Consider the following 11,724-nt stretch of genomic DNA (forward strand, 5'->3'; position numbering starts at 1 on the left):
GAGGAGGGAAGGGGGATATTTCGTTTTTCAAAGCGATTTTTTTTTTAATTCCACATTTAATTTTTCTAAATTTCCCCCTCTAATAGAAAAAAAATACATAATCTCCTTATGACATATATTGATGAGAGAAAGCAGACAGGTAGATTGACAGACAGACGAACAGACAGACAGACACAGAGCTCTTCAATTAATTATCATCATTAATTCCTTCCAATTTAAAGAGGAGAGAGAAAAAAAGGAAGCTTCTCTGTTATTTATTGGTTTATCTTTCATTTCCACCTCCTCGCCCTCGTCCTTTTCCACCTCCTCCTCCTCCTCCCCCCTCCCACTCCTCCTCCTCCTCCTCCTCCTCCTCCTCCTCCTCCTCCTCCTCCTCCTCCTCCTCCTCCTCCTCCTCCACTCCCTCTCTGATCACTATCTAAGGAACGTTGAAGTCACTACTAATGAACAGCCACCGCGGACTGCTCCCTCTCTCCCTCTCTTCCTCTTTCTCTTTCTCCCTTATCTCTCCCTCTCTGTCCTCTGTTCTATTCACACCAACATTTTTCTCTCTTTTTCCTCACCTTTTCTCTCTCCACGCCTTTCGTGATCGGTCTTTTTCCTCCAAATGAGTGAGTGAGTGGAAAGAAGAAAGGAGATGGAGAGGGAGAGAGAAGATATACTCGTATATATATATATATATATATATATATATATATATATATATATATATATATATATATATATATATATATATATATATATATATATGTGTGTGTGTGTGTGTGTGTGTGTGTGTGTGTGTGTAGAGAGAGAGAGAGAGAGAGAGAGAGAGAGAGAGAGAGAGAGAGAGAGAGAGAGAGAGAGAGAGAGAGAGAGAGAGAGAGAGAGAGAGAGAGAGAGAGGTAAGAGTGGGAGATTGGAAAGGGAGAAATGAGAGAGATTAGAGTGGGAGGAGGGAGGAAGAGAGGGAGGTAAGAGTGAGAGGCTAGAGAAAGGAGAGAAGTAAGAGTGAGAGACTGGAGAGAGAGACTGGAGAGAGAGGGGAGAGTGAAGTGCTGGAGAAAGAGAGTGAGAGAGACAGAGACACAGATAAAGTCATCATTTCTATTACTTCTCTTTACAAAATACTCTACCTTCCCACAAATTACCGTAAGGGCCAACAGGTCTGGGTGAGGCTGCTTGCTCTTCTTCTGCGCTCCGTGGGTGAGTGTGGGGACAGCGGCGGCGGGTGCAGGGAGGGCAGGCCAAGGAAGCAGGTTACCATTAGAGGAGGTAGCGCGTTGAGGTCACGACTAGCCCGCCACCGTCCACCCCAGCGAGTCACCTGCCTCCACATTGTCCTCTGTCTTGACTCACCCCTCCCCTGTTCACTTGCCCGCTTCTCTCTCTCTCTCTCTCTCTCTCTCTCTCTCTCTCTCTCTCTCTCTCTCTCTCTCTCTCTCTCTCTCTCTCTCTCTCTCTCTCTCTCTCTCTCTCTCTCTCTCTCTCTCTCTCTCTCTCTCTCTCTCTCTCTCTCTCTCTCTCTCTCTCTCTCTCTCTCTCTCTCTCTCTCTCTCTCTCTCTCTCTCTCTCTCTCTCTCTCTCTCTCTCTCTCTCTCTCTCTCTCTCTCTCTCTCTCTCTCTCTCTCTCTCTCTCTCTCTCTCTCTCTCTCTCTCTCTCTCTCTCTCTCTCTCTCTCTCTCTCTCTCTCTCTCTCTCTCTCTCTCTCTCTCTCTCTCTCTCTCTCTCTCTCTCTCTCTCTCTCTCTCTCTCTCTCTCTCTCTCTCTCTCTCTCTCTCTCTCTCTCTCTCTCTCTCTCTCTCTCTCTCTCTCTCTCTCTCTCTCTCTCTCTCTCTCTCTCTCTCTCCTGGTGACCTTCTGGCTTTCCTTACTGAGTCTTGGTCATCCTCTATTAAGGATTTTGGCGAAACTTTTGCTGTTGCCTTAGACATATCAAAAGCTTTTGATAGAGTCTGGCACAAAGCTTTGATTTTCCAAAATACATCCTACGGCTTTTATTCTTCTCCCTGTAACTTCATTTAAAGTTTCCTTTCTGACCGTTTTATTGCTGCTATGGTAGAGAGTCACTGTTCTCCTAAATCTATTAACAGTGATGTTCCTGAGGGTTCTGTCCTGTCATCCACTCTATTCCTATTATTTATCAATGAACTTCTACGTCCCTACGGACGCAGACGTGGCAACAGCTGCAGAAATACTGGAAAATTGTGTCTCTAGATATGAAAGCCGATGGCCAGAAAGTGCTAGGCTGATCATGGGTGACTTTAATACGTGTGATTTCCAGGGAAAAATCCCAGAATACGAACAATCCGTTAAATGCACAACCCGAGGAAATAATACGCTAGATAAACTATATTGCAATGTGAGAGGCGCCTATCGTGCCTACCAAAGACCGCAATTAGGGACCAGTGATCACAATATGATCTTTTGTGCACCGACCTATAAACAAGTGTTGAAAAATGAACCGTGCAAAGTGGTACAATATAGAAAATGGGAACCAGAAAATATATCCCAGCTCCGAGCCTGCCTGGAGTGTACAGACTGGGCCGCGCTCATAGAAAACAGGGCAGACATTAACGTAAACACGGACATTTTTAATTCATATTTTAACTTTTGTCTAGACATGCTTATACCTACCAAAGATGTGAAAATATATCCTAATAACAAGCCATGGATAAATAAAGAGTTGATATCTATGTTAAATGAAAAGCGCAGAATAAGGCATAGTGGAAGTACAGACCAGAAAAAGAATTTGCAAAAACGAATAGATAAGAAAATAACAAACTCAAAAAAAAAATACAAAGAAAAGATTGAAGGGCTTTTTAGAACAAATAAATCGAAAGATGCTTGGAAAGGAGTCAAGGCACTTTGCGGATATAGAAAAAAGCAAATAACACCTGAACCAGACGATGTGGTAACATATGTAAATGATATGAACTCATTTTTCGCTAGATTTGAACAGTATGATACTAGTGTAGAAAGAAGTGAGGTGTTGGGTGTCATACGCGACAAGAGAGACGAACAAATCGAGATAACGAACGAAGCAGTGATGAGGGAACTGAAACGTGTGCGAGTGAGTAAAGCCACGGGGCCGGATGGGATACCAGCTCGGGCAATTAAGTACTGTGCGGAACAGCTGACTCCGGTGCTGACACAACTGTTCCAAGATTCCATCGACCAGGAGATGTGCCTCATCTATGGAAACTCACAGAAATTAAACCCATTGCCAAAACTCCTTTTCCGAATACTTTTAATGATTTTAGACCTGTTGCCCTCACATCTAATATTATGAAATGTTTGGAGAATATTGTTAGAAACCTTTTATGTGATAGAATGGAATGTTTTAGAGACCAAATGCAATTCGCTTACTGTAGAAATAGAAGTGTTCAAGATGCAAGCTTAACTTTTATGAATGATATTAGCAAACACTTAGATCAAAGATATTCATCAATTAGAATTTTATTTATAGATTTTAGTTCAGCTTTTAACACTATACAGCCCCATATACTTTTAAGGAAACTTTTAGCGATGGGCTATAACAGTAACCTTTTAAACTGGATTTTTAGTTTCTTAGCAAAAAGGCCCCAGTACACCAAAATAGGCAGCACACTGTCCAACAAAATCATTACCAACACAGGTGCACCTCAGGGATGTGTGTTGTCCCCAGTATTATTCACCCTGTACACAAATGACTGTAGGAGCGTCTTTGATGACTGTAACATAATCAAATATGCCGATGACACAGTAATTATAGGAAAGATATTGAACGATGACTGTAGAAATTATGAAACTCAGGTACGAAAATTTGTTGAGTGGTGTACAGGATAACTATTTAGTACTGAATGTTAAGAAAACCAAAGAAATGATAATAGATTTTAGGAAAAAGCTTACAAATGCACCAGATCCCATCAGTATTAATGGAGAACCTGTGGAACGGGTAAAAGAATATAAATATCTTGGGATTGTGATTGACGATGAACTCAAAGGCAATGCAAATACAAATCTAGTCATTAAAAAGTGCAACCAAAGACTTCATTTTATCAGAATTTTAAATAACGTTCATGTAGACAAGAAAATAATCAGCTTGTTTTATAAATCCACCTTAGAGTCAATTTTGAATTTTTCTGTCACTACCTGGTACAAAAAGCTAACTGTATCAGACAAAAATAAGCTAAACAAAATAGTCAAAAAGGCTAAAAAGTTAGGGGCAACAGTAACATTCATAGACAATCTATATCAAGAGGCAGCATTAAAAACAAGTTCGGAAAATAATGCAGGACCAAACTCATCCTCTTAATAATTGTTATATGTTTTTAAGGTCAGGACGAAGGCTGGCACTGCCATTGATAAAAACGGAGCGGTACAAGAAAACTTTTGTCCCCAGCAGTATTGTGATTTTTAACCATTTTTACTCATAGAAACTCTTTTAATGCTTTTTTGTGACACACTTTTATTTATATATAGTACTTCTGGAGCCTGTTTTTTGCCAAAAAGAATTTCACATGTATGCATATATGTATAACAATGTGACCAATAAATTATCTTATCTTATCTTATCTTATCTTAAACCAAACTTCTTGTCCTATCCAGTCCTACTCTGATGATACCACCCTGCCCTTTTCCACATCTTTTTGTAAAGTCCAACCCTTCAGAAACTAAACAGTTTACGCAGGAGAGGCACAGGACGCCTGACTTCTGATGTCTTAAATTTCTGACTGGGGCAGAGTAAACTTAGTATTGTTCAATGCCTCAAAATCTCAATTCCTCCATCTATCAACTTGACACAACCTTCCTAACAACTATCCTGTCTTCTTCAATGATCCTTAACTGTTCCCTTGTTCTACACGGAACATCCTCGGTCTGTCCTTTACTTATAATCTAAACTAGAAACATCACATTTCATTTCTAGCTAAAACACCTTCTATGAAGTTAGGTGTTCTGAGACGTCTCTGCCAGTTTTTCTCACCACCCCCCCTCCCCCAGCTGCTAACTCTGTACATTGGCCTTATCCGTCCATGTATGGGAGTATGCTTCACATTTATGGGGAGGCGGGTTTCACTCATTCCGTTTTTTTTTTTTTTTTTTTTTTTTTTTTTTTTTTTTTTTTTTTTTAGACAGGGTGGAATCAAAGGCTTATCAACTCCTCTCCCTTAACTGACTGTCTTCAGCCTCTTTTTCATCGTCGCATGTTTCATGCCAACTGCTCTTCTGATCTTACTAACTGCATGCCTTCCTTTCTCCCGCGGCCTCGCTGCACAAGACTCTTCTTTCTCTCACCCCTATTCCGTCCACCTCTCTAATGCAAGAGTTGACTAGTATCCTCAATCTTTCATCCCTCTCTCTGGTAAACTCCGGAACTCCCTGCCTGTTTCCGTATTTCCACATTCCTATGATTTGAACTCATTCAAGAGGGAGGTTTCAAGACACTTATCCTGTATTTTTGACCATCGCTTTCGAATCTGTATGGGGACCGGCACCTCAGTGGGCCTTTTTTTTTTTTTTTTGTGGCAATTTTTGTTGCCCCTGGCCGGTGTTTCTCCTACATAAAAGAAAAAAACGAAAAACTGCTACTCCGATTAGGGATTTAAACTGAGGAGGAGAAGAACTGCACGAATTACTCTCTCGTCGATAATGGAAATTTGTTTAGCGAAAGAGGAGACAGAAAGAAAGTGGAGTTCAGATGAAGGAGGAGGAAGAAGAAGAAGAGAAAGAAGAAGAGGAGGAGGAGAAGAATGAGGAGTAGGAGGAGAAAGAGCAAAAGGATAATCATATGGGAATACCATTACCGAACTCCTTTATAAGTTTCAAATGGAGGAAGAGGAGAAGAAAGAAGTGGAGAATCACAAGGGAAAACAAACAATAACAAACCTGCTGGTCCTTACGAGGTTGTATGTGATCTACTTCACCATCTAACATAGAGTAAGAGACACAGTACAGCAATGGCGAAGAAGGAGGAGGAGTAGGACACTAATATACAGTAAGAGACACAGGACAGCAAAGAGAAAGAGTAGGAGAAGGAGTAAGATAGGAGTGGACACTGGTGAACCTTTCTTTTTCAGCGAAGGTTTGGTGGAATGTGAGTCAGGTGGCGATGTCTTGGTCACAGTACAGCTCATTAGCACAGCCACATTCCCCCCTTTCATCTCCCTCACGTCTCTTTCCCTCTTTCTGTCTCTGTCCTCCCTATATCTCCCTCGTATACCTTCCTCTCCTCTCTTCATATTCAAGATCCATTTCTCCTTCGTTGTTATCGTGATGGGTTAGTGCAGCTTATCACAAACAGCCACGTCAGAGTCTACAGATGTGATGTTGTTCGTTCTTCATCTGTGTTCGTTTGTGCTTCTCTCCCCCTGATCTAATCAACGAAAAGAGGGAGAAAGGAGGGGAGAGGAGAGAGGTGGGAGGGAGACAGGAGAGGGGGAGGGAAGTAAGGATGGAAGGTAAAGTTGATAATGGGAAAATATTAAAAGCAGTGACTGTCTTCCCTCGTGATGTCTTCTCCATGTCTCTTTCGATGTCATCTTTCGATCATTATCATTATTATTTTCGTCATTATCATCATCGTCATTTCTATCTTCTTATTGAACATTACTCCTCGTCTTCTTTCTCCTCCTTCTCTTCCTCATTCCCCTTCTCGTCCTTGTCCCCGTCCTCCTTCCCTTTCTCACCCTCATCCTCCTCTCCATCCTTGTCCTCCTCCTTCCCTTCTTCCCTCCTCCCGCTCCTCCTCCCTCCCTCCTACTCGCGGCCAGAGTCCCAAGTGTCCCGCCACTAAGGTGAAGCAGGACATGCATACTTTCACTGAGGCTTGAGAAAAAAGGATGCAGTGCGCTGCTCCCCGAGCCTTCGAGTCATTCGCCACCTTTGTTTGCTTGTATTCCTTTAGTGGTGGGGATCGTGGTGGTGGTGATGGTTGGTGTGTGGTGAAATCGTTCAGTCTGTGGTGGGCTTGTGGTGTGTGGTAGAGCGTAACAGCAACAGTAGCAACAGTAATGATGGTATTACAGTGGTGGTGCAGTGTGATGGGACAGAGCAGCAACACCAATAGAGGTATAGTGGTGTAATGGTTGTGGTAGTGGTGGCGGCGGCTGGGGGCGTGTGGTAGCAGCATTGGCAGCAAGTGTGTGGTCGCCTCGGGCACCACCACCACCACCCCCACCCCCACCACCACCACCATCACGCCATCATTCACACTTCAGACATTGTTGGCGGTAATCTCTCAAACACACAAACCACTTCCTCCGCCTCTGTGCCGCCTCCCGAGCGCTGCCTTGCCGCCCCATCGCTCCTGGGGCGTGCAGGGGTGCTGGCTGGCGGGTGCTCGGGCGTGGTGGGCGGAAGGAGAAGGGAACAAGGAGGACGCGAACTTTAGAGGCGGCCAAAAAAAATCAGGTTTTAAGACTGACACTCTAAGCTACCGGAGAGGAGAACAGTGGCCATTTTTCTTCTTTTTTCTTCTTTTTATTTCTTTTTTCAACGCTACCTTTGTATCGTCTCCCCCTTCCTCCTCCCTCAGGCTCCTCACAACCCCGTCACCCCACGTGAAGCAATGACCACAGCCTCTTTCCCTTCCTGCACCACCTACACTTCAAGTCCCTTAACTCTACACCCTTCACAAACTCCGTTCCTTTCCTCTCCTCTTCCACCTCCCCCATTACCTTCACACAGAAGCCCCTCTCCCTCCGTCCCTTCTACCTCCATTCTCCTCACACTAAATAAAGTTTTTATCTCCCTCTTACTAATGATAGGGCTGGCGGGGCGGGGCGGGGCTGAGAGGTGATGTGGGTGAGGGGTTGCGGATCCACTTGGGGCAGGTTTAAGAAAGGCCTAAGAGAGTTAAGGGGACTGACTCAACACACTCACACTCACCAACATTTCCTGGACACTTCGTCTTACACTTAGCGTGACATTCTTGTCGTGAGTGCCCTTCAGATAAATTTCTCTCAACTCTCTCCATCCTAAGATCATTTCGTCAGCAAAATTTCTTATAATCTTCCCCCACATGATAAAATAGGTTTGGCTATGTCAGGTTAATTAAAGAGCTTTATCTTTATGGAAGTTGTGTGTGTGCGTGTGTGTGTGTGTGTGTGTGTGTGTGTGTGTGTGTGTGTGTGTGTGTGTGTGTGTGTGTGTGTGTGTGTGTGTGTGTTGCCGTGAGAGCAAGTTATGAATGAGTGTCATTTAATCTCTCTCTCTCTCTCTCTCTCTCTCTCTCTCTCTCTCTCTCTCTCTCTCTCTCTCTCTCTCTCTCTCTCTCTCTCTCTCTCTCTCTCTCTCTCTCCCATTAACGACAAGTAGTTTTATATTAACTTTAACGAGGAGAGGAGAGGAGGAGTAGGAGGTGGAGGAGGAGGAGGAGGAGGAGGAGGAGGAGGAGGAGGAGGAGGAGGAGGAAGAGGAGGAGAAGGAGGATGAGGGGGAGGAGGAGGAGGAGGAGAAGGAAGAGGAGGAGGAGGAGTAGGAGAAGATGGAAGAGGAGGAGGAGGAGGAGGAGAAAGAAGAGAAGGAGGGAGAGGAGGAGGAAAGAAGAAGAAGAAGAAAAAGAAGAAAGAAGAGAGAGAAAGGAATTCCAAAACAAGAAATAGGAAGGAAAGGCAATGGGAGAAGTATTTAGTGTTGGAGGAAATTATATGGGTAAGAGAGAGAGAGAGAGAGAGAGAGAGAGAGAGAGAGAGAGAGAGAGAGAGAGAGAGAGAGAGAGAGAGAGAGAGAGGAATGCAAGTTGACCTTCTCACCTTTACTAAAGAGAGTCTCTGGAAAGGTCATCTGCGTCTCCTCTTGTATACACGCCGTCTGTCTGTGGCGTGGTGAACGTTTGTATGTATGCATTGCACCTATTGCATTGTGCTGTACTGCCTGGCGTGTGGTTGGGTGTGGTGGTGTATGGTTTTGCTTGGCGTGTGGCACAGTCTGGCGTGTGGTGGTTTATAGTGGTGTGTGGTTCTGCCTGGCATGTGGTGGTGTGTGGTTCTGCCTGGAGTGTGGTGGCATGTGGTAGTGTGTGGTTTTGCCTGCCAGTCCTTAAGGAAAACACCTGCATCGCCTTCTTGTCTTCCTCGCAGGACATTGGTCAGAGTAATGACCTCTGTCATTGGTCCCTTTAACCAATTTCCAGGCACCTGATTGGCTATCCTTTCGTCTCAGATTCTCAAACCTGGTCCACTTTCTTTCACATAAATAGAGCCTGTATGCGTAACTAGAGTCAGTCTTCAGAGAGAGTCAGATCAGATCAGAGACAGTTCAGAGAGTGTCAAGCATCGTCACGTCTTTTGTAATCTATGTCTTGATATCACGTGTGTACATCTCTGTCCATCATTAAATAAAGAAAGTACATCTGTCTGTTGTATTACCTTCACTCGCACACTCAACCATAATCTAAACCACTACCCACGCTCTCCACGCTATCAGTATTCACTTGAGAATCAATGAGCCACCATGATCCCACTGCTGCCATCACTGTTTCGAGAAGTCACCTTGTACTCAAGGCAGCTTGATACCGCTGGCCGCCACTTGTATTAATGTGTGTCCACTCCCACTTTGTACTTCATTGATTTCCTGGATGTTGCTGGAGATGACGGTGGCAGGATTAATGATGGTGGCTCGTTGATCCTCCGATGAGTACTGGTAGCGTGGAGTACGTAGTAGTGGTTTGGTTTATGGTTGATTGTGCGAGTGAAGGTAACACAACAGACATACGTATTTTCTTGATTTAATGACGGATAGAGATGTGCACGCGTGATATCGAGACACAGATATCGACGGACGTGACGATGCTCTGAACTGTCTCCGATCTGATCTGACTCTCTCTGAAGACTGACTCTAGCTATGCATACAGGCTATATTTATGTGAAAGAAAGTGGATCAGATTTGAGAATCTGAAAGGAAGGGATGGCCAATCAGATACCTGGAAATTGGGTAAAAGGGACCAATGACAAAAATCGTTATTCTGACCACTACCCTGCGAGGAAGACAAGAAAGCGTGTTTTCCTTAAGGACTGGCAGGAATGTAGGGAAGTTGTGATATTCCCCTGAGAGTGAAAAGGAAGGAGAGGAAGAGTGAGAAGGAAGAAGAGGAAGAGAGGAGAGGAAGGAGAAATGTTAAAAATAGATCAGACTGGCCACGTGAGGACAGTGTAGGTGGAATACTGGGCATTGAAAAATATGAGTGATGAATATACACGATAATAATTGTTATGACTGATGCGACTGATACATGTGGTTCTGCCTGACGTGTGGTGGTGTGTGGTGGTGTGTGATACAACTTGGCATGTAGTGGTGTGTGGTTCTGTTTGGCGTGTGGTGGAGTGTGATGGTGTGTGGTACAACCTGGTGTGTGGTGGTGTGTGGTACTGTCTAGCGTGTAGAGGTGTGTGGTTTTGCTTGGCGTGTGGTGGTGTGTGGTACAGCCTGTCGTGTGGTGGTGTGTGATATAGCCTGGCGCGTAGTGGTGTGTGGTTCTGCCTGGCATGTGGTGGTGTGTTGTTTTGCCTAGCGTGTGGTGGTATGTGATACAACCTGGTGTGCAGTAGTGTGTGGTATTGTCTGGCGTGTAGTGGTGTGTGGTTCTGTCTGGCGTGTGGTGGTGTGTGGTTTTGCTTGGTGTGTGGTGGTATGTGGTACAGCCTGGTGTGTGGCGGTGTGTGGAACTGGCTAGCGTGTAGTGGTGTGTGGTTCTGTTTGGCGTGTGGTGGCGTGTAATGGTGTTTAGTGGTGTGTGGTTCTGCCTGGCATGTGGCGGTATGTGGTAGTGCCTGGTGTGTGGTGGCGTGTGATGGTGTGTGGTTCTGCCTGGTGTGTGATGGTGTGTGGTTCTGCCTGGTGTGTGATGGTGTGTAGTTCTGCCTGGTGTGTGATGGTGTGTAGTACTGCCTAGCATGTGGTGGTGTATGGTTCTGCCTGGCATGTGGTGGTGTGTGGTTCTGCCTGGCGTGTGGTGGTGTGTGGCGGTGTGTGATACAACCTGGCGTGTGGTGGTGTGTAGTTCTGCCTGGTATGTGGTGACATGTTGTGGTGTGTGGTTCTGCCTGATGTGTGGTGGTGTGTGGTGGTGTATGATACAGCCTGGCGTGTAGTGGTGTGTGGTTCTGTCTGGCGTGTGGTGGCGTGTGGTGGTGTGTGGTTCTGCCTCGTGTGTGGTGGTGTGTGGTTCTGCCTGGCGTGTAGTGGTGTATGGTACAACCTGGAGTATGGTGGTGTGTGGTTCTGCCTGGCGTGTAGTGGTGTATGGTACAACCTGGAGTATGGTGGTGTGTGGTTCTGCCTGGCGCGTGGTGGTGTGTGGTTCTGCCTGGCGTGTGGTGGCATTTCGTGGTGTGTGGTTTTATCTGGCGTGTGGTGGTGTGTGGTTTTGCTTGGGGTGTGGTGGTATGTGATTTTGCTTTGCGTGTGGTGGTGTGTGGTACAGCCTGGCGTGTGGTGGCGTGTGGTGGTGTCTGGCTTTGCCTAGCGTGTGGTGGTGTGTGGTTCTGCCTGACGTGTGGTGGTGTGTGGTGGTGCTTTCTCACTTCCTCTCTACTTAGAAAACCTGATCGTGTTCCTTCTTTTCTTGTTATTTTCTGATGAAGAGCTGTTTATCTCTTTTATTCCGACTTTGCTTATTTATTGCTTTATTTATTTTTTTTTCTAGATCACTTGGTCTTCGGCTAGTGTTTTTTTTTTTTTTGTGTGTAGGCCCTGGCTCTGTTTATTATCTTTTAACTTTTTTTTCAAGCAATGAGGAAATTTCTCTCAGTGCTGTGTATTAAA

Source organism: Scylla paramamosain, chromosome 16, assembly GCF_035594125.1.
Source record: "Scylla paramamosain isolate STU-SP2022 chromosome 16, ASM3559412v1, whole genome shotgun sequence".
NCBI classification, from domain to species: domain Eukaryota; kingdom Metazoa; phylum Arthropoda; class Malacostraca; order Decapoda; family Portunidae; genus Scylla; species Scylla paramamosain.